This window comes from Bufo gargarizans, chromosome 1 (assembly GCF_014858855.1).
Source record: "Bufo gargarizans isolate SCDJY-AF-19 chromosome 1, ASM1485885v1, whole genome shotgun sequence".
Lineage (NCBI taxonomy): Eukaryota > Metazoa > Chordata > Amphibia > Anura > Bufonidae > Bufo > Bufo gargarizans.
Window position 1 is genome coordinate 117,666,925 of NC_058080.1, and position 24,223 is coordinate 117,691,147.

The 24,223-nt window shown below is 44.2% G+C and overlaps 1 protein-coding gene across 2 annotated transcripts in view; it reads left to right on the top strand.

Moving 5' to 3' along the window:
- Positions 1-24,223, top strand: part of TENM3 (teneurin transmembrane protein 3) — a 1,312,080-nt gene that overhangs the window by 237,077 nt on the left and 1,050,780 nt on the right. The window lies entirely within an intron of this gene.

Genomic DNA, 24,223 nt, shown 5'->3' on the forward strand with positions numbered 1-24,223 from the left:
CAAAATATATTTTTGCATAGTTACACAGAAAGGACTAGAAAAGACATATACCTATCACGTTCCTACAGCAGAAATGAATAAGAACATTTTAAAGCAGGTTTCCTTTATTCTATTACTGACTCAAGGCAGTTACATGTACTTATTGATGATACACGACTTAGCTGTAGTGGCTCAAGTGTATTCTGTCACAAGAAGACAAAGAAAAAGCCCAATACCATACCAAACTGGTATCTCCAGCAGTTCATTCATAGCTTGATTGAAAAGTTTGCATAATTGAAAAAATGAAAGATCGCATGTAGAAATTTATGTGATGGCCTAAAGGTATCACTCATGATAAAAGCCAGGGATAAAATTTATTTAAAGAGCAGACTTTTGATGTCTGGATCCATACACAAATTGATTTGTGTGCTATCTTTAGTATCCTTATATTTAAAAAGTAAATGCACATATCTATAGGTCTCACAAACTCAAGTTGTGTGTTAACTTTACTGAGCACCTTGTTTTGACAATGTTTCTAAACTGTATTCACCTGTTTTATATCCAGCTTGATATGTTGCAGGAATGGCTATATAGCTACTGGGTGTGGAACCACAGTGTCAACCAACAGGTTTGACTTTGGGGTTTGGCAGGCTCATGGTCTTCATCCTTTAAACCCTGTACTGGACTTCACTTCAGGGGAATCACCAGGCTGCTACCTCCTGGAGTAGTCTGCTATAGGCAAAGTACATGCAATGCCTTAAATGGTCCTTGGTCAGTCAACAAAGGGTCAACATGGAAATTAGGCAACAGGACATTCCCGCGACAGGTGGCAGGAGATCGGTGAGACTGGCAACACGTGGTTTGATCTGACATGTTTTCCATTTGGATCACATCAGTGTTGTTTCTGGTGCTTGCCACACCTTCTTTCCCCAGGTGTGGCTATTAGGGTCATTTAAACTTCTCTATTTATAGTTGCCCCTCCCACAATGCTGTGCGGTTTATAGCTTCTGTTTGGACCTTTGGATAGATTGTGGTTGGATCTCGGCTGAGTTCCTGATGCTTCCATTGCTCCTTTAAAGTTAAGTCTTTCCTTTCCCTTTTGCATTTTGTTTGGATTCTGTGTGTTGCATTTCCCTATTGTTTGTATTAGGCCTGAAGTAGACCCCTGTTTGTCCTTCCTTTTGGAGAAACAGATAGTCTCGTCCCTGCCATTAATATTAAGGTCCTATAGGGCTTGATAGGACTCTAGGTATTCCTGCGTATGAACTCACCTACCTTTGGGGTCTGTTCATACTTTTAATCGGTCAGGGTTTTGGTTAGGGTTTTTACTAGGAGGTGACAACACAAACAGCACACCTTTGTAGGAACTTATCAAGCTATGAAACCTATTGCACAGGCACCTTCCCTCAGTAGAAGCTGCCTTTAGTACCCTAGGGTTGCTAGCCAATGGCTGGTGAAGATTAGGATGCACATGCTAGCCTTTTAAGAGATGTGGGAGCACACACACACTGCAGGGAGGAACAAAACAAGCCCAGCAGCTGAACACACCACAAAGAGGAGAGCAGGAGGTGGGTCCATGCCACTGAAAAGTCAACACCGCAAAGCAAGTAAATATAATTTGTGAAGAATGTGATATGTATGATATGCAAAAATGCACGTCAAATTGTTTACAAGAAAGAATGGCTCCTTTCAAAAACAGATTACCAATATTGATCAGTAATCGTTGAAATCTAGAACACATTGAAAAATCATTTTCTCTTAAAAATGGAAACATGGCTACAGAGTAGACCCAGCTACTGAATGGAAAATGTCCATGTTTCTGTAAGTAAATGAAACATAATTACCAAACTTTAGCTACTGTTCATTTACATTTGGGTTTTTATATTTGACAAAAAATGTTAATGTGAGAAAATCACTATTCTGGAGCAGAATATACCTGTGTACCAGATCTGTTATTATTCAGCAACCCTTTCTTCATGCTATTGGAACAATTGCGGGTCCACTTTTTGCGCTAATGTCTAACAGCCAGGTCAGGTGGTTGTTTTACACTAGGGAAATTCTGAAATAATTATCCTTTGAACTACTAGATGCTAGAAATATTGCCAATGTCCTCCATCATCTTTTGCTTTGACAATAACACTCTGAGTGATTTGACATCAACTTGGCAAATGAGTTTCAATGTGGATAAATGTAAAGTTATGCATTTTGGTAGTAATAATCTCCTTGTGTCTTATATCTTTATGTGATGTAACACTGGGAGAATCACTTATAGAGAAGGATTTGGGTGTCCTTGTAGATGGTAGATCAAATAACAGCATACAATGTCAATCAGCTGCTTCTAAGGCCACCAGGATATTGTCATGCATTGATCGAGGCATGGACTCCCGGGGCAGGGATGCAATATTACCACTTTACAATGCATTGATGCAGACTCATCTGGAATATACAGTTCAGTTCTGGGCACCAGTCCATAGAAAGGATGCACTGCAGCTTGAAAAAAATACAGGGGAGAGTGACTAAACTGATAAGAGGCATGGAGGGTCTTAGCTATGAAGAAAGATTCAAAGAATTGAATGTATTTAGTCTTGAGAAGAGACATCTAAGGGGGGACATGATTAACTTATACAAATATATAAATGGGCCATACAAAAAATATGGTGAAAAACTGTTCCATGTAAAATGCCCTCAAAAGACAAGGGGGGCTGCCTCCGACTGAAGAAGAAAAAGAGTCTCCAGAAGCGTCAAAGCTTCTTTACTGCAAGAACTGTGAAGCTGTGGAATAGACTTCCTCAGGACGTGGTCACCGCAGGAACAGTGGATAGTTTTAAAAAGGGTTTAGATGATTTCTTATGAAAACATGTAGAAATCTGAGTCTCACTTCCTTCTGGGATTCGTATCCCCACCTATCCCTTGGTTGAAATTGATGGACTTATGTATTTTTTCAACCGTATCAACTATGTAACTATGTAATAACGAAGAAGAAAGGAGAAGCTCAGAGTACCAAAAAAATAAAAATAAATGAATAATAAACAAATAATGTATAAATAGTATATAAATGTTTTATTAGGATAGTATCAAAACATGATTAAAAATACATATAGATGATGCCATGAACAGGGTGGAGGGAGCAGGGAAAAGGAGAAAACAGGAGAAAACGCCGAAATGCGCGTTGGGGTGGCGCCATCATGGGTTGTGTGTCCACACAAGGTCCATCTTAGGTAAGCTCTAGGTCATAATCTTCCTCCCACGACCTGGTGTCGCCGATGTTGAGACTTCTCATCTGGCTCCTTTATTCTTTTGCTGGCCATACACCTTTTTATCATCCTTCTGTTCAGCATTACATGCATCAAAGCCGTGGTTGGTTTTCTTTATTGACCTTCTCTTACCTTACATTACCCTACCATTTCCTGCTATTTGGCCTATGGGCTGGTCACTGTACCTAACATTTCCCATGACAACTACAATTTTTGTATTATGTATTTTGTGACCTGTGTGTTCTCCCAGGGTGGCGCCTGTTTTCTCCTTTTCCCTGCTCCCTCCACCCTATTCATGGCATCATCTATATGTATTTTTAATCCTGTTTTTATACTATCCTAATAAAACATTTATATACTATTTATACATTATTTGTTTATTATTCATTTATTTTTATTTTTTTGGTACTCTTAGCTTCTCCTTTCTTTCTTCGTTATCGCACTCGGAGCTTGTACCGAGTTATCTCTTCACGGGTGCGCCACTGCGTTTACATTGGGTAGGCACTGTCCTCCATCCGTTCTGGGACACCCAGGGTCTCTTCTTTTCTTTTTTTAACTATGTAACTATGTAACATCTCCTCTCATTTAAATGTTAGACATTCAGATATCAATTAACTTTGTGTTAAGAAATAATTTCCCACGTAAAGGAATGGTCTTATAGAAGTGATGGGATTAGAATTGACTCTCTTTCTTTCTTTCTTTCTTTCTTTTTCCCCTCTGTATTTTTCTTTTCTCAATTTATTATAATCTTTAGTCACTTTACCCAGCACATTTAGTGATTGAGCAGATCCCTTATCACATACGTTAGGGAGCTCGGGTTAGTGAGGGTAGATATACTTCTCTGACATTTGTATGTAGTACATTATTCCTAATTAAATATTAGCCCAGTATGTTAAACTGGACTGTGACATTCAAAGTTGCTGAAAAGCAGACAGTATTTTTATAGCCTCATATTTGCAAGGGCACTTTAATAATCTTGTAGTTATATCTAGGAAGCTCATAATAGTTAAGTTCAGCGTTCAGACATTTTTCATGCACATACACTATATTGGGCCATTTCAGTGCCGGACACGGAAGGGATGAATTCATTGCAGTCATCACATTTTAAGGCTATGACCTGCAACCTTAAACTTCTCAAAACTAGGGCAGATTATTGTGCTTTACTGATAAGGCCACATTATTACTGTTTCAGAAATCATAATGTTAAAAATGACAGATGGAAGATTGGTTAATATCTCAGCTACAGTTTTGAGCACATTCTCAGTCCAGTGACAGTAATTACAAGCAGGTCATTTTTCATTCAACCTGCAAAATCACCTCTCATAAAAGCTGAGTATATAACAAATGTACTTTATAAGGCAGTTATTGTCAGAGGGTTTTGCCAATATTTACAAAATGTAAGATACAAAAATATTGAAATATTAATAACATGAAGTAATCATACATACGGTTTAATTTCAGCCAGAACGCCATCACAATAAATTAAATTTTTCATTATGTGTTTTCATGATTATATTCTTGAGTTGTCCTCAATTCTTAATTTTTTTTATTATCTTTAAGCTGCTGAATAAAATGAACAACCCAGATAGTTGTATTATTTTTCATCAAAAGGTTTTTCCAGGACGAAAGCATTCTAACATCCTAAGGACAGGCCATCAATGTTTGATTGGTGGGGGTCTGACCCTTGAGAGTAGTATGTGCTCTGGAAAGTAAAGAGATAAAACAATAGTCTAATAAGGTTAACAAGATCAGTAGCAATGTTTAAATGCAGGCCATGCACATTAGGCACAACTTTATGTTTTGCAAAATTTGAATACTGTCCGTATTGCATCCACATTTTTCTATGGCCAAGAATAGGACAAGTTCTATCTTTTTGCGGAAGGGACATATGGATGCAGAAATCTTTCCGCATTTGTATGTTCATTCTTCAAAAAGATACAACATGTCCTATTCTTGCTTGCAAAATGTCAATAGGTCCGCAAAAATACATGGACTGGATCCATATTTTGTAGAACCATGATTTATGGACCTGTTGTGTTCATGAGGCCTTAAACTTTATTCACACTCATTTATCAAATATCATACTTTGTCATCAGTCAAGCTTTTGCCTAACATACTAACTCATTGTTTCAACTGTAGGTGCCTATAGTTGGCCACTGACAATCTAATATGGATAACCTACCCTAAGAGTGGGTTATCAATAAACAAATCTTAAAAAACACCTTTAAACCTAGAATGATGTTTGGTAATTCTTCAAAGGATAAAGAGATTTAATTATAGTTGGACATTTCCATCTCTACATAACTTGGCATTAATCATTCTTCATTAACGGCTTCTTGGTGCTGTTATATTTTGGAACGTTTAATTAGGATTTCAGCCTATGATAATGCTGCTCTCCTAACAGAAGACATTTCTGTGTAACTAGATCAGCTATCTGTGCAGTGGACAGTCTGTGTCTTTTTTGTTTGCAGCATTTGAAGCCTGGCATACAGAACTTATCCACCAGGGTCTGAGCTCTCATATAATGACCACAGTGGGCCATTGTTTAGTTATATAGCCTTGGCTTATGTTGCATTGAGATTTGCCTTGTCGCTATCAATCTACAGAAGTAGATTTTGTTTTCACAGAGATGTATCACTGTGCAGATCAAGCAGTACAGGAAAAAAAGAGATTATTTTACATTATTTTTATATAATTGATAGTGTAATATTAGTTTTTTTGTTGCTTTTTCACGTGCAGATTTGTATCATTCTCATATACAAGGTATAAAATGAAACAGCTGTAACTGTAGGTTGTGGAGTCTGAACTGTATTTTATGTTGGGCTTCATTTTACACTTTATAGGCAGTACCGTTTACTGTAGCAATGCTAGACATCAATACTGCTAAAAAAATACCTGCTAGCACACTACAGACCACAACCAAAAGGTGATTAAAATAAATAAAGCAGACAATATGTAATTAATCAAAGTTCCAGAAGCTTAGATACATTATGTTGTTTTGTTCTGTCAAGTTAAAAATGAAATATAATGTAATATATATTTATATATATATATATATATATATATATATGCAGTACAGACCAAAAGAGGAAAGGTCAAATACATGATGATGTCAGCCAAGCCAAAAAGGCTAAATAATGGCCCAGCAATGAAGTAGGGACTGTGGGAACAGCATGAGAATTCCACAGAGTAGTCCTATGACATTGTGGTGAGGTGAAAGCAGCATGAGGAGACCACAAAGTGGCCCAATGTTAGAGTCTGTAGGTGTCGACAACATCAGGAGGCTGCAGAGTGGCACAATAACAGTGTGGAGGTGGCGACAGCCTCCGTGGCCACAGAGTGGCTAGGTGACATAGTGTGGTGGTGGTGGCAGCATCAGGAGACTGCAGAGTGGCACAATGACAGAGTGTGTAGGTAGCGGCAGCATCAGGAGGCCACTGAGTGGCAAGGTGACAAAGTGAAGGTGGCGGCAGCATCAGGAGGCCACAGAATGGCTAGGTGACATAGTGTGGAGGTGGCGGCAGCATCAGGAGGCCGCAGAGTGGCACAATGACAGAGTGTGGAGGTGGCAGCAGCATCAGGAGGCCACAGAGAGGCAAGGTGACATAGTGGTGAGGTGAATGAAGCATGAGAAGACCACAGAGTGGCCCAACCACAGAGTTAGTAGGTGGCGGAAGCAGAGTTGCAAGGTGACATACAGTGGAGGTAGGAGCAGCAACTGGAGATCACAGAGTGCAAGGTGACAGAGTATGAAGATGGGTGGCAATACCAGTACTCGCTGAAGATGGTGGAGTAAAAAAGGAGCACTTGGCATCAGATGTCTGGCATCAAGCGTGTGTGAGCATCAGAATAGTAGCTGAGGCATATAGCCAGAAGAAACCAATCTCATTTGTCAAAGTGTTGGTGTGGCACCATGGATGATCTAGTCTGATGCATCAGGAATTGGTGGGTGGAAATCCTGGCTCATGCCTGATTCATCTTGACAAAGGTCAGTCTCTCCACATTTTTGGTGGACAAGCGAGTTTTTCTTGGGGTAACTATGGCCCCCTGCCACACTAAACACCCGCTCTGATACCACACTACTGGCCAGGAAGGACAGATTTTCCAGGGCAAACTCTGCCAGTTGCGACCACAAATCCAGTTTGGATGCCCAGTAGTCCAGCGTATCTGGACTACTGGCAAGGTCGGCTGGCAGGGTGCACCCCAAGTATGCCACCATCTGTTGGTTCAGGTTCTGCTCTATGTCGAGCTGCTGGTGAGTAGTTTCTTCACTAAGCAGGTGAAGAAAGCTGCTATCAGCGACTGTAGACTCAGGCTGCTGCTGATGGAGCTGGTACTGCTCCTGTCACCCCACACCTCCCCTCCCCAGAAACCATGGCAGTGGAATGTGAACACAGAAGGTCCCCCCAGTCAGACCTACGAGAGGATGAACGATGGCGCAGATAGGCAGCGGCAAACTGAATACATAGGATGTCTCTATAGTAGTTCAGTTTGTCCTTCCTCTCAGCGGGTATAAAAATGCCCCCATTTTGGACCCGTAGCGAGGGTCCAACAAGGTGGAGAGCCAGAAGTCATCCCTCTGCTGAATGCTGACAATTCAGCTGTCACTACCCAAGCCCCAAGCAGGTGAGCATGCAGCGGGCCATTTGTGCAAGTGACTTGGAGGGACTGCCTGCCTCCATCCCCACTGCATACTGCCACAGTGTATCTGGATCCTCTGCCTCATCTTCAACATCGCCCTGTAACTCCTCTGCCTGCTCCTGTTCCTCCTCTCCTGTCAACTGTGTAGCAAAACCACCCATTTCGCTACATATTACTTGTGCTCCAATGTCCTTGTTCTCCTCCAGTTCAGTACCCACAGGGCTCATGTGGCCATGAGATCTAGGTGCCATGTCTTCAGTCCCCTGACCAGCCATTTGTAGCAGCATCTGTTCCAGGACATGAAGCAGTGGAATAATATCATTCATCCCGTAGTCCTGGTGACTGACAAATAATGCAGCATCCTCAAAGGGCCTGAGCAAACGGCAGGTGTCACACATGAGCTTCCACTGGCTGATATCAAAGTTACACAGGGGAGTACTCCTGTCCGCTTGGAACATCAAGAATTATTTTATGGCATTTCTCTGTTCGTATAGTTGGTCCAACATATGGAGGGTGTAATTCCAACGGGTGGTAACGTCGCTTATCAGCCTATGCTGGGTGATGCCGTTCTGCACTGAAGCTCAAGGAAGGTGTGCTTTTCGGTGTACGAGTGGCTGAAGTGCATGCAAAGTTTCCTGGCCATTTTTAGGATGTCTTGCATGTGGGTAGAAGACTTCAGGAACTGCTTGACAACCAGATTGAACATGTATGCCATGCAGGGCTCATGGCTCAGCCCTCCTTGATTTAGCGCCAACACAATGTTCTTCCCGTTGTCGGGTCACCATGGTTCAGATTTTCAGTTGTCGCTGAGAAAGTTAATTCCCCGTGTGACTCCATTCGCCCAGGAAAACGAGGTACAGAACAGCGTGACACTGCCATGCCCTGCACATGTGGTATGCTGGAGGGGCACTGTGCATTGTCCCTACAGTGGAGGCTGAGGACACTGTGGAGGATGAGGAGACAGAGGTGGACATTGTCGCTGTTGCAAAGGCGTGGCAACACGGAGGCGGAAGCTGCTTAACCTGGCCAAGTTGATGGTGTGGCTGTGCAGGAACCACATTCACCCAGTTGGCCGTAAAGGACATGTATTGTCCCTGACCGTAGTTATAGCTCCACACATCAGCACTGCCGTGCACTTTGGCAGACACCGACAGGCTCAAGGACTGGCCCACCTTCTGCTCTACTTGCGTGTTCAGGGCTGGTACTGCCTTTTTGGCAAAGAAATGACGGCTTAGGACTGTCCACCGCGGCTCTGCACAAGCCATCAGTTCTCTGAAAGGTGCAGAGTCCACCAGTTGGAAAGTGAGGGACTGCAGCACCAGCAACTTTGACAGGAGCACATTCAGCTTCTGCACCGTTGGATGACTGCACGCATACAGTTGTCTCTTGGCAATTGCTTCGGTGATCTATTGCTGATGGAATGCGTGATGAGGAGTAGGAGGAGGAGGAGGAGCAGAAGCATCATGACCGGCAGATGATGGGAAGGATAGACAGCTCCCTTTGGCTAAGGTGGGTGCCAGTGGTTGCTGCGATAAGCTGGACTACCACATCGGAGCCACAGTTCTCCCAGGCCACTTTATGGCAATGCTGCATATGTTGACGCAGAGCCGTATTGCCAACATTTGCACCCTGGCAACGTTTCACCCTCTGCCCACAGATTCTACATACGGCCACATTCCCCTACTCTGGCAGCTTAAAAAAAACTGCCACACCACCAAGTAGGTGATTTTACCCCCACCACTACGCCCTGACTAACTGCTACCGCTGCTGCCTCCTCAACAGTCTTTGGGTCAAGAGCCCGACCTCTCTCAGCACTAGCTCCCACGCCACTCCCCCGATAACTACTTGCCCGCCTAACGGATGTCTGGTTGGATCATCAAGAAATCATTTATGGCCTTTCTCTGTTTGTACAGTTGGTCCAAGATATAGAGGGTGGATTTCCAATTGGTGGAAATGTTGTATATCAGCCTATGTTAAGGGATGCCGTTCTGCCGCTGCAGCTCAAGGAGGGTGTGCTTTGCGGTGTATGAGTGGCTGAAGTGCATGCAAAGTTTCCTGGCCATTTTTAGGATGTCTTGCAGATGGGTGGAAGACTTCAGGAATGGCTTGACAACCAGATTGAACATGTGTGCCATGCAGGGCACATGGCTCACCCCTCCTTGATGCAGCGCTGACGCAATGTTCTTCCCGTTGTCAGTCACAATGGTTCCGATTTTCAGTTGTCGCTGAGAAAGCCAGGATTCGGTTTCTTGCTGAAGGGCATGGAGCAGTTCCTCCCCTGAGGTGTATTTTTACAGAAAAGGCTTTTCAAGAAATAAGTGCAACGCTAGGCAGCAAAGATATTTTTCCTTTTTCCACTAATACACGCAAAAAAGGGCTTTAAAACAGATAACAGCACTGCTAAGCGGCAAAGATATTTTTCCCTTTTCCACAAATACATGCAAAAGGGCTTTAAAACAGAGAACTGCACCGCTAGGCGTCAAAGATATTTTTTACTTTTCCACTTATACACATAAAAAAGGGCTTTAAAACCGATAAGTGCACAGCTGAGTGGCAAATATATATTTTTTTGCTACTAATACATGAGAAAAAGGGCTGTCATTTTTGCACTTCACAACACAATGGCTAATAAGCCCTTTCATTCCCACTAATACAAGCCAAAGCCAGCTCTACTTTTGCTACTAATACACGAGAAAAAGGGCTGTCATTTTTGCACTTCACAACACAACGGCTAAAAAGCCCTTTCATTCCCACTAATACAAGCCAAAAAATGCTTTACAACATATAACTGCACCGCACTAGGGCAAATAAAGGATATACACTTTTCCTTGTAATAAACCTGTATCAAACAGCACCCTAATAAGAGCGGTTTGCTGGAATTACAGAGCTGTATAATGGCAATTTGTATCGCCAGTCAGTGCAGCAAAGTGTAATTGGATTGTTCTTATTACCCAGGCTGTCACCTGGGACAGAAATGCAGTGGAATGATCCCTCCCTATCCTTTCCCTACAACTTGAATAACCTTTCCCTGCACATGTATATCTTTTTTTTTTTAGCACAATGACCATTTTTCTATCACTGTCCCTAGTGCCTGCAGACACGTCTCTCGCTGCACTAAGTACGCTGGTGAATGGCAAAATCTAAGATGGCTGCTGCTTACCATTACAGGGATTGCTGGCTGCTGATTGGCTGCATGCATGTCAGTATGTGTGATCCCGCCTTCCCAAACCTCCTTTCTCCATGTCCTCAAACGTGCAGCAGCCATTTTAGAAAAAATGTCATTTATTACTACAAAGCCTGAGGAAATTTGCATTCGGTGCAAATTGAGTCTTTCCTGAAATTCATAACGAATTCCAAAAGCATAGAAAAGGTCTACCTGTGGAATCTCAGTGGCAAATCATGGCTTGTGTCTAGGCGCACTTGCCACTCTAAAGCTTAGCATGTCTATGATGAGATTGGGAGCCAGATTAAAAAGAATAAAGTTTGCTTTTCATTAATCAAATGGAATAATTTCATTTTTTTTTCTATTTCTTTCTGAAGATGAGCATTTGATGTATATTTTTAATTTGCTTCACTGAGAACTTTCACAATTACTATGCAGCCACTCTGAACACTATGAAATATTAGCACTGGCAGTGTCAGAAAATAATAACTGACTGTTTAATTATTTCAAGGATAAGTACACATAACAAACAACGTTCTGACGGGGCTCTTGTTTGGAATTGTATTTGTCAGACCGAGTGCGCCATTATTATTTGTCTTGGCTAAGCAAACAGACTAATGGCTGCCTAAGAAGGTGTCTGGGGATGCATGTCAAACACTAGGTGTATCATGCATTCAGACTGGTGTTGGGGTGGAAAAGTCACTGGTTAGGGGGATGGGTGCAGTGACCTTGTTCTCTCAACATTCTGTCTTTACACTGAAAGGAACAGATGAGTTCCTGAATTATTTACATCTCTGAAAGCTTATAATTGTTAACAGTGGTGGCAGCAGCAGCATATAGAGGCAGTGTTGTTCAGGGTGTTTTTCAAGAAAACGTCTGATCTCGTAAATCATAAAAGTGTTCCCTTTACTAGACTGTCTTTCAACATTTTGATGCTTGTTTTTATGCTCATTCTTTTTATTTATTAACAAATTCCTATTACTTTAGTTCAGTTTAATTTACTATCTATTTGTATCTTTCATTTTTCGATCACCTTTACAAAACTGTCAGGCTCTTCTGACTGAAATCAACCTTTCAATATAATTATAATGAATTTAAATAAATCACATAAAATTGTTCAGTAAAGTTCTTTAATGGACTGACGGGAGGTGGATCAGTGTTCCCAACCAGAATTATAACCTCCAGAGTTGTCATTTGTGAGAAAGTTGACAAAAGTAATCAAGAGGTGCTACAAAATAAAAAAGTTTCAAACTCTTAATAAAGTACCACTGACCTAGTGTTCTTCATCACAGAGCAGATGATCTTCAACTTTTTACCTATGTGGATGGCCTCTTACTGTTATGTATCATTAGTAGCTCTATTGATTGACACCTCTAATTTATCATCATTATTTCACTGTGGTCAAGGTTTCCAAGTGTTATGGGCTTTTTGCCTTTGTGTTGGACACATACTGGATAAATCAATAAATATGGATTGCAAGAACCTTTGAGAGTTGTTATGTGTAAAGTTTGGTTACCGAGTATTCGTTTAAAGAGCTAGACTAGCAAAAATAATAAAGTGCATCTATTGTTTAAATCTCTATTATATGCCTAAACATTTTAGCAGATGTTCTTTTAGCATTCACCATTTTGTTTTGTTAAATTTAGGAAAGTTCTTCAGAATTTTAAACATTTATTTATCTCCCTTCATTTTAGTCTTTATCTTTCCATCATTGTCCACAGTGATTTGCTTTGCTTTTTTCCCTAAAGTAAAAAGTAGTGGGGAATTTATCAAAGTGGTGTAAAGTAGAACTGGCCTAGTTTCCCATAACAACCAATCAAATTCCACCTTTCATTTTCCAAAGGAACTATCAAAAATGAAAGATGAAATCTGATTGGTTGCTATTAGCGACTAAGCCAGTTCTACTTTACACCACTTTGATAAATGACCCTATAGATCTATATGTTATCAAACTTCATAGAAACTTCTTTAATGCAAACAATAAAAATAATGCTCATAATAATATTACAGACATACACTATGATGATTATTAATAATATAAAAAACTGAATATTAATTACAGTTGAGCAAACTTTTGAATAATTCAATTCAGATGATTCACCAAAGTTCACCAAGAAATTTGATTTGTTTCCAAATCATTTATCACAAATAGCCATAAATCAGGTATACCCAGAGCACTCAGCCTAATAATATTCTTCCCACTTGGTGGCCCAATCTCAGTGTGAAGGCTTGGAAGTTAACCCTTTCCTGACTGTTAATTAAATTAAATTAAGTTAATTATGTTTGGTATATGCAACAGGTGCCATGGCCACCGGATGTCTACTGCTTTAAAGAGACTGGTGATAATGCCAATCGCAGACTTTTAACTCTTCAGATGCAGTGGTGATTTGGGTGTGCTCTGGCTCCCCCCAGAGTGGATCAAGGGCACTCTAATGTGTATGCAGCAGCCCCTGTCCTCCTGTGTGATGGTACCAGAGATGGTACACAGCATTTTGGCAGTAAAACCTTCCTAATAGCAATAAAATTGTGTGATACACAACAGGGATGACCATATTCCTATGTAGATCTCTTTATAAGGTATGGGATCCCTTTGTACTATGAACCTAATGGTATTTGACTTTTAATATTAATAGGGTTAAAACAGATGCCGAACCTGATGGATGGATCAAACATGACCACTGAATTATTGCAACAACACTGTCCCTAGTGCATGAGCGCTTGTTGTATCTCTCCCAATGCTCAGCTCACAGGACAATAGCATACACTGTGCAGGATGAGGCTTTTATATGGTTGTAACATCACTGGGGATGGCTACCTGCTGATTGGCTGGCTGCATGGCATTATGGGTGATCTCGCATCCTGGGCTTCTTACTTTCATTTTGTAGCACGTGAAGCTGCCATTTTAGGAAAACCTGATTCGTTACCACAAAGCACAAGGAAATTTGGCTTTGTTTTAACTCAAAGTTTTCCTAAACCTCTGATCGAAATCAGATTTGAATGCTTCTCTTCACTCAACACTAATAATAATGTACCTTGTTTACAATAAATAATAATAGTTGTTATTATTATCTTTATAACTAGGGATGAGCGAACTCGAACTGTATAGTTCGGGTTCGTACCGAATTTTGGGGTGTCCGTGACACGGACCCGAACCCGGACATTTTCGTAAAAGTTCGGGTTCGGTGTTCGTCGCTTTCTTGGCGCTTTTGTGACGCTTTCTTGGCACTTTTTGAAAGGCTGCAAAGCAGCCAATCAACAAGCGTCATACTACATGCCCCAAGAGGCCGTCACAGCCATGCCTATTATTGGCATGGCTGTGATTGGCCAGAGCACCATGTGACCCAGCCTCTATTTAAGCTGGAGTCACATAGCGCCGCCCGTCACTCTGCTCTGATTAGCGTTGGGAGAGGTTGCGGCTGCGACAGTAGGGCGAGATTAGGCAGATTAACTCCTCCAAAGGACTTGATTAATCGATCGATCTGCAGCTGTGCATCATTGAGCTGCTGAAATTCAATTGCTCACTGTTTTTAGGCTGCCAAGAGCGTTTGTCAGTCACTTTTTTCTGGGGTGATCGGCGGCCATTTTGTGTCTTGTGCGGTGCTGCGACCAAGTGCATCCAAGCTGCGACCAAGTGCATTTAACCCTCAATGGTGTGGTTGTTTTTTGGCTAAAGCCTACATCAGGGTGAAGCTGTCACACCAAGTGCATTTAACCAGCAATAGTCTGTTAATTTTTTGGCCATATACTAAATCAGGGGCAAGCTGCGCCCGTCACCAAGTGCATTTAACCCTCAGTAGTGTGGTTGGTCAAGCTGTCACACCAAGTGCATTTAACCAGCAATAGTCTGTTCATTTTTTGGCCATATACTACATCAGGGGCAAGCTGCGCCCGTCACCAAGTGCATTTAACCCTCAGTAGTGTGGTTGGTCAAGCTGTCACACCAAGTGCATTTAACCAGCAATAGTCTGTTCATTTTTTGGCCATATACTACATCAGGGGCAAGCTGCGCCCGTCACCAAGTGCATTTAACCCTCAGTAGTGTGGTTGGTCAAGCTGTCACACCAAGTGCATTTAACCCTCAATGGTGTGGTTGTTTTTTGGCTAAAGCCTACATCAGGGTGAAGCTGTCACACCAAGTGCATTTAACCAGCAATAGTCTGTTCATTTTTTGGCCATATACTACATCAGGGGCAAGCTGCGCCCGTCACCAAGTGCATTTAACCCTCAGTAGTGTGGTTGGTCAAGCTGTCACACCAAGTGCATTTAACCAGTAATAGTGTGGTTATTTTTTGGCCATATCCCAGTCTAATTCTGTCACTAAATCCATACCGGTCACCCAGCGCCTAAATACTAGGCCTCAAATTTATATCCCGCTAAATCTGTCGTTACCGCTGTCCTGTTGTGGATGGGCAAGTTATTTAGTGTCCGTCAAAGCACATTTTTTGTTCTGGGTTGAAATACAATTCCCAATTTAGCAATTTCATAATTTAGTGGTTCCTGCTATATCAGAGCTATTTAAAAAATATCCCTAAAAGGGTATATAATATTCAAGGTGCACATAGGGTCATTCAGAATAACTTCACACACACGCTACTGTGCATTTCCAATTCTAATTCTGTCGCTAAATCCATACCGGTCACCCAGCGCCTAAATACTAGGCCTCAAATTTATATCCCGCTAAATCTCTCGTTACCGCTGTACTGTTGTGGCTGGGAAAGTTATTTAGTGTCCGTCAAAGCACATTTTTTGTTCTGGGTTGAAGTACAATTCCCAGTTTAGCAATTTCATAATTTAGTGGTTCCTGCTATATCAGAGCTATTTGAAATCTATCCCTAAAAGGGTATATAATATTCAAGGTGCACATAGGGTCATTCAGAATAACTTCACACACACGCTACTGTGCATTTCCAAGTCTAATTCTGTCACTAAATCCATACCGGTCACCCAGCGCCTAAATACTTGGCCTCAAATTTATATCCCGCTAAATCTGTCGTTACCGCTGTACTGTTGTGGATGGGCAAGTTATTTAGTGTCCGTCAAAGCACATTTTTTGTTCTGGGTTGAAATACAATTCCCAATTTAGCAATTTCATATTTTAGTGGTTTCTGCTATATCAGAGCTATTTGAAATCTATCCCTAAAAGGGTATATAATATTCAAGGTGCACATAGGGTCATTCAGAATAACTTCACACACACGCTACTGTGCATTTCCAAGTCTAATTCTGTCACTAAATCCATACCGGTCACCCAGCGCCTAAATACTAGGCCTCAAATTTATATCCCGCTGAATTTGAATACAATACATTGGGCCAAATAATATTTTTGTTGTTGTGGTGAACCATAACAATGAGGAAAACATCTAGTAAGGGACGCGGACGTGGACATGGTCGTGGTGGTGTTAGTGGACCCTCTGGTGCTGGGAGAGGACGTGGCCGTTTTGCCACATCCACACGTCCTAGTGTACCAACTGCCTCAGGTCCCAGTAGCTGCCAGAATTTACAGCGATATATGGTGGGGCCCAATGCCGTTCTAAGGATGGTAAGGCCTGAGCAGGTACAGGCATTAGTCAATTGGGTGGCCGACAGTGGATCCAGCACGTTCACATTATCTCCCACCCAGTCTTCTGCAGAAAGCGCACAGATGGCGCCTGAAAACCAACCCCATCAGTCTGTCACATCACCCCCATGCATATCAGGGAAACTGTCTGAGCCTCAAGTTATGCAGCAGTCTCTTATGCTGTTTGAAGACTCTGCTGGCAGGGTTTCCCAAGGGCATCCACCTAGCCCTTCCCCAGCGGTGGAAGACATAGAATGCACTGACGCACAACCACTTATGTTTCCTGATGATGAGGACATGGGAATACCACCTCAGCATGTCTCTGATGATGACGAAACACAGGTGCCAACTGCTGCGTCTTTCTGCAGTGTGCAGACTGAACAGGAGGTCAGGGATCAAGACTGGGTGGAAGACGATGCAGGGGACGATGAGGTCCTAGACCCCACATGGAATGAAGGTCGTGCCACTGACTTTCACAGTTCGGAGAAAGAGGCAGTGGTGAGACCGAGCCAACAGCGTTGCAAAAAAGGGAGCAGTGGGCAAAAGCAGAACACCCGCCGCCAAGAGACTCCGCCTGCAGCTTCAAGGAGTTCCCTGGCATGGCACTTCTTCAAACAATGTGCTGACGACAAGACCCGAGTGGTTTTCTCGCTGTGCCATCAGAGCCTGAGGCGAGGCATTAACGTTCTGAACCCAACCTGCATGACCAGGCACCTGCATGCAAAGCATGAACTGCAGTGGAGTAAACACCTTAAAACCAAGGAAGTCACTCAGGCTCCCCCTGCTACCTCTTCTGCTGCTGCCGCCTCGGCCTCTTCTGCTGCTGCCGCCTCGGCCTCTTCCTCCGCCTCTGGAGGAACGTTGGCACCTGCCGCCCAGCAAACAGGGGATGTACCACCAACACCACCACCACCTCCGTCACCAAGCGTCTCAACCATGTCACACGGCAGCGTTCAGCTCTCCATCTCACAAACATTTGAGAGAAAGCGTAAATTCCCACCTAGCCACCCTCGATCCCTGGCCCTGAATGCCAGCATTTCTAAACTACTAACCTATGAAATGCTGTCATTTAGGCTGGTGGACACAGACAGCTTCAAACAGCTCATGTCGCTTGCTGTCCCACAGTATGTTGTTCCCAGCCGCCACTACTTCTCCAAGAGAGCCGTGCCTTCCCTGCACAACCAAGTATCCGATAAAATCAAGTGTGCACTGCGCAACGCCATCTGTAGCAAGGTCCACCTAACCACAGATACGTGGACCAGTAAGCACGGCCAGGGACGCTATATCTCTGGGTAAATGTAGTGGCAGCTGGGCCCCAGGCGGAGAGCTGTTTGGCGCACGTCCTTCCTCCGCCAAGGATCGCAGGGCAACATTCTTTGCCTCCTGTTGCCACCTCCTCCTTCTCGGCTTCCTCCTCCTCTTCTTCCACCTGCTCATCCAGTCAGCCACACACCTTCACCACCAACTTCAGCACAGCCCGGGGTAAACGTCAGCAGGCCATTCTGAAACTCATATGTTTGGGGGACAGGCCCCACACCGCACAGGAGTTGTGGCGGGGTATAGAACAACAGACCGACGAGTGGTTGCTGCCGGTGAGCCTCAAGCCCGGCCTGGTGGTGTGTGATAATGGGCGAAATCTCGTTGCAGCTCTGGGACTAGCCAATTTGACGCACATCCCTTGCTTGGCGCATGTGCTGAATTTGGTGGTGCAGAAGTTCATTCACAACTACCCCGACATGTCAGAGCTGCTGCATAAAGTGCGGGCCGTCTGTTCGCGCTTCCGGCGTTCACATCCTGCTGCTGCTCACCTGTCTGCGCTACAGCGTAACTTCGGCCTTCCCGCTCACCGCCTCATATGCGACGTGCCCACCAGGTGGAACTCCACCTTGCACATGCTGGACAGACTGTGCGAGCAGCAGCAGGCCATAGTGGAGTTTCAGCTGCAGCACGCACGGGTCAGTCGCACTACAGAACAGCACCACTTCACCACCAATGACTGGGCCTCCATGCGAGACCTGTGTGCCCTGTTGCGCTGTTTCAAGTACTCCACCAACATGGCCAGTGGCGATGACGCCGTTATCAGCGTTACAATACCACTTCTATGTCTCCTTGAGAAAACACTTAGGGCGATGATGGAAGAGGAGGTGGCGCAGGAGGAGGAGGAGGAGGAAGAGGGGTCATTTTTAGCACTTTCAGGCCAGTCTCTTCGAAGTGACTCAGAGGGAGGTTTTTGGCAACAGCAGAGGCCAGGTACAAATGTGGCCAGCCAGGGCCCACTACTGGAGGACGAGGAGGACGAGGATGAGGAGGAGGTGGAGGAGGATGAAGATGAAGCATGGTCACAGCGGGGTGGCACCCAACGCAGCTCAGGTCCATCACTGGTGCGTGGCTGGGGGGAAAGGCAGGACGATGACGATACGCCTCCCACAGAGGACAGCTTGTCCTTACCCCTGGGCAGCCTGGCACACATGAGCGACTACATGCTGCAGTGCCTGCGCAACGACAGCAGAGTTGCCCACATTTTAACCTGTGCGGACTACTGGGTTGCCACCCTGCTGGATCCACGCTACAAAGACAATGTGCCCACCTTACTTCCTGCACTGGAGCGTGATAGGAAGATGCGCGAGTACAAGCGCACGTTGGTAGACGCGCTACTGAGAGCATTCCCAAATGTCACAGGGGAACAAGTGGAAGCCCAAGGCCAAGGCAGAGGAGGAGCAAGAGGTCGCCAAGGCAGCTGTGTCACGGCCAGCTCCTCTGAGGGCAGGGTTAGCATGGCAGAGATGTGGAAAACTTTTGTCAACACGCCACAGCTAACTGCACCACCACCTGATATGCAACGTGTTAGCAGGAGGCAACATTTCACTAACATGGTGGAACAGTACATGTGCACACCCCTCCACGTACTGACTGATGGTTCGGCCCCATTCAACTTCTGGGTCTCTAAATTGTCCACGTGGCCAGAGCTAGCCTTTTATGCCTTGGAGGTGCTGGCCTGCCCGGCGGCCAGCGTTTTGTCTGAACGTGTATTCAGCACGGCAGGGGGCGTCATTACAGACAAACGCAGCCGTCTGTCTACAGCCAATGTGGTCAAGCTGACGTTCATAAAAATGAACCAGGCATGGATCCCACAGGACCTGTCCGTCCCTTGTCCAGATTAGACATTAACTACCTCCCCTTAACCATATATTATTGGACTCCAGGGCACTTCCTCATTCAATCCTATTTTTATTTTCATTTTACCATTATATTGCGAGGCTACCCAAAGTTGAATGAACCTCTCCTCTGTCTGGGTGCCAGGGCCTAAATATATGCCAATGGACTGTTCCAATGTTGGGTGACGTGAAGCCTGATTCTCTGCTATGACATGCAGACTAATTCTCTGCTGACATGAAGCCAGATCCTCTGTTACGGGACCTCTCTCCTCTGCCTGGGTGCTGGGCCTAAATATCTGACAATGGACTGTTGCATTGGTGGCTGACGTGAAGCCTGATTCTCTGCTATCACATGCAGACTAATTCTCTGCTGACATGAAGCCAGATTGTCTGTTACGGGACCTCTCTCCTCTGCCTGGGTGCTGGGCCTAAGTTTTATAAAAATGGACTCTTACAGTGGTGGGTGACGTGAAGCCTGATTCTCTGCTATGACATGAAGACTGATTCTCTGCTGACATGAAGCCAGATTGTCTGTTACGGGACCTCTCTCCTCTGCCTGGGTGCTGGGCCTAAATTTATGAAAATGGACTCTTACAGTGGTGGGTGACGTGAAGCCTGATTCTCTGCTATAACATGAAGACTGATTCTCTGCTGACATGAAGCCAGATTGTCTGTTACGGGACCTCTCTCCTCTGCCTGGGTGCTGGGCCTAAATTTATGAAAATGGACTGTTGCAGTGGTGGTTGACGTGAAGCCTGATTCTCTGCTATGATATGAAGACTGATTCTCTGCTGACATGAAGCCAGATCCTCTGTTACGGGACCTCTCTCCTCTGCCTGGGTGCTGGGCCTAAATATCTGACAATGGACTGTTGCATTGGTGGCTGACGTGAAGCCTGATTCTCTGCTATGACATGCAGACTAATTCTCTGCTGACATGAAGCCAGATTGTCTGTTACGGGACCTCTCTCCTCTGCCTGGGTGCTGGGCCTAAATTTATGAAAATGGACTCTTACAGTGGTGGGTGACATGAAGCCTGATTCTCTGCTATGACATGAAGACTGATTCTCTGCTGACATGAAGCCAAATTGTCTGTTACGGGACCTCTCTCCTCTGCCTGGGTGCTGGGCCTAAATTTATGACAATGGACTGTTGCAGTGGTGGCTGACGTGAAGCCTGATTCTCTGCTATGACATGCAGACTGATTCTCTGCTGACATGAAGCCAGATCCTCTGTTACAGGACCTCTCTCCTCTGCCTGGGTGCTGGGCCTAAATTTATGAAAATGGACTGTTGCAGTGGTGGGTGATGTGAAGCCTGATTCTCTGCTATGACATGAAGACTGATTCTCTGCTGACATGAAGCCAGATCCTCTGTTACGGGACCTCTCTCCTCTGCCTGGGTGCTGGGCCTAAATTTATGAAAATGGACTGTTGCAGTGGTGGGTGACGTGAAGCCTGATTCTCTGCTATGACATGAAGACTGATTCTCTGCTGACATGAAGCCAGATCCTCTGTTACGGGACCTCTCTCCTCTGCCTGGGTGCTGGGCCTAAATATCTGACAATGGACTGTTGCATTGGTGGCTAACGTGAAGCCTGATTTTCTGCTATGACATGCAGACTAATTCTCTGCTGACATGAAGCCAGATTGTCTGTTACGGGACCTCTCTCCTCTGCCTGGGTGCTGGGCCTAAATTTATGAAAATGGACTGTTGCAGTGGTGGGTGACGTGAAGCCTGATTCTCTGCTATGACATGAAGACTGATTCTCTGCTGACATGAAGCCAGATTGTCTGTTACGGGACCTCTCTCTGCTCTGCCTGGGTGCTGGGCCTAAATTTATGAAAATGGACTCTTACAGTGGTGGGTGACGTGAAGCCTGATTCTCTGCTATGACATGAAGACTGATTCTCTGCTGACATGAAGCCAGATTGTCTGTTACGGGACCTCTCTCCTCTGCCTGAGTGCTGGGCCTAAATTTATGAAAATGGACTCTTACAGTGGTGGGTGACGTGAAGCCTGATTCTCTGCTATGACATGAAGACTGATTCTCTGCTATGACATGAAGACTGATTCTCTGCTGACATGAATAGGGATGAGCGAACTCGAACTGTATAGTTCGGGTTCGTACCGAATTTTGGGGTGTCCGTGACACGGACCCGAACCCGGACATTTTCGTAAAAGTCCGGGTTCGGGTTCGGTGTTCGTCGCTTTCTTGGCGCTTTTGTGACGCTTTCTTGGCGCTTTTTGAAAGGCTGCAAAGCAGCCAATCAACAAGCGTCATACTACTTGCCCCAAGAGGCCGTCACAGCCATGCCTACTTTTGGCATGGCTGTGATTGGCCAGAGCACCATGTGACCCAGCCTCTATTTAAGCTGGAGTCACATAGCGCCGCCCGTCACTCTGCTCTGATTAGCGTAGGGAGAGGTTGCGGATGCGACAGTAGGGCGAGATTAGGCAGATTAACTCCTCCAAAGGACTTCACTTGATTAATCGATCGATCTGCAGCTGTGCATCATTGAGCTGCTGAAATTCAAATGCTCACTCACTGTTTTTAGGCTGCCCAGACCGTTTGTCAGTCACTTTTTTCTGGGGTGATCGGCGGCCATTTTGTGTCTTGTGCGGTGCTGCGACCAAGTGCATCCAAGCTGCGACCAAGTGCATTTAACCCTCAATGGTGTGGTTGTTTTTTGGCTAAAGCCTACATCAGGGTGAAGCTGTCACACCAAGTGCATTTAACCAGCAATAGTCTGTTCATTTTTTGGCCATATACTAAATCAGGGGCAAGCTGCGCCTGTCACCAAGTGCATTTAACCCTCAATGGTGTGGTTGTTTTTTGGCCATATACTACATCAGGGGCAAGCTGTGCCTGTCACCAAGTGCATTTAACCCTCAATGGTGTGGTTGTTTTTTGGCTAAAGCCTACATCAGGGTGAAGCTGTCACACCAAGTGCATTTAACCAGCAATAGTCTGTTTATTTTTTGGCCATATACTACATCAGGGGCAAGCTGCGCCCGTCACCAAGTGCATTTAACCCTCAGTAGTGTGGTTGGTCAAACTATCACACCAAGTGCATTTAACCAGCAATAGTCTGTTCATTTTTTGGCCATATACTAAATCAGGGGCAAGCTGCGCCCGTCACCAAGTGCATTTAACCAGCAATAGTCTGTTCATTTTTTGGCCATATACTACATCAGGGGCAAGCTGCGCCCGTCACCAAGTGCTTTTAACCCTCAGTAGTGTGGTTGGTCAAGCTGTGACACCAAGTGCATTTAACCAGCAATAGTCTGTTCATTTTTTGTCCATATACTACATCAGGGGCAAGCTGCGCCCGTCACCAAGTGCATTTAACCAGCAATAGTGTAGTTATTTTTTGGCCATATCCCAGTCTAATTATGTCACTAAATCCATACCGGTCACCCAGCGCCTAAATACTAGGCCTCAAATTTATATCCCGCTAAATCTGTCGTTACCGCTGTACTGTTGTGGCTGGGCAAGTTATTTAGTGTCCGTCAAAGCACATTTTTTGTTCAGGGTTGAAATACAATTCCCAATTTAGCAATTTCATAATTTAGTGGTTTCTGCTATATCAGAGCTATTTGAAATCTATCCCTAAAAGGGTATATAATATTCAAGGTGCACATAGGGTCATTCAGAATAACTTCACACACACGCTACTGTGCATTTCCAAGTCCAATTCTGTTAGTAAATCCATACCGGTCACCCAGCGCCTAAATACTAGGCCTCAAATTTATATCCCGCTAAATCTCTCGTTACCGCTGTCCTGTTGTGGCTGGGAAAGTTATTTAGTGTCCGTCAAAGCACATTTTTTGTTCTGGGTTGAAATACAATTCCCAATTTAGCAATTTCATAATTTAGTGGTTTCTGCTATATCAGAGCTATTTGAAATCTATCCCTAAAAGGGTATATAATATTCAAGGTGCACATTGGGTCATTCAGAATAACTTCACACACACCCGCTACTGTGTATTTCCAAGTCTAATTCTGTCACTAAACCCATACCTGTCACCCAGCGCCTAAATACTAGGCCTCAAATTTATATCCTGCTAAATCTCTCGTTAACGCTGTCCTGTTGTGGCTGGGAAAGTTATTTAGTGTCCGTCAAAGCACATTTTTTGTTCTGGGTTGAAATACAATTCCCAATTTAGCAATTTCATAATTTAGTGGTTTCTGCTATATCAGAGCTATTTGAAATCTATCCCTAAAAGGGTATATAATATTCAAGGTGCACATTGGGTCATTCAGAATAACTTCACACACACCCGCTACTGTGTATTTCCAAGTCTAATTCTGTCACTAAACCCATACCTGTCACCCAGCGCCTAAATACTAGGCCTCAAATTTATATCCTGCTAAATCTCTCGTTACCGCTGTCCTGTTGTGGCTGGGAAAGTTATTTAGTGTCCGTCAAAGCACATTTTTTGTTCTGGGTTGAAATACAATTCCCAATTTAG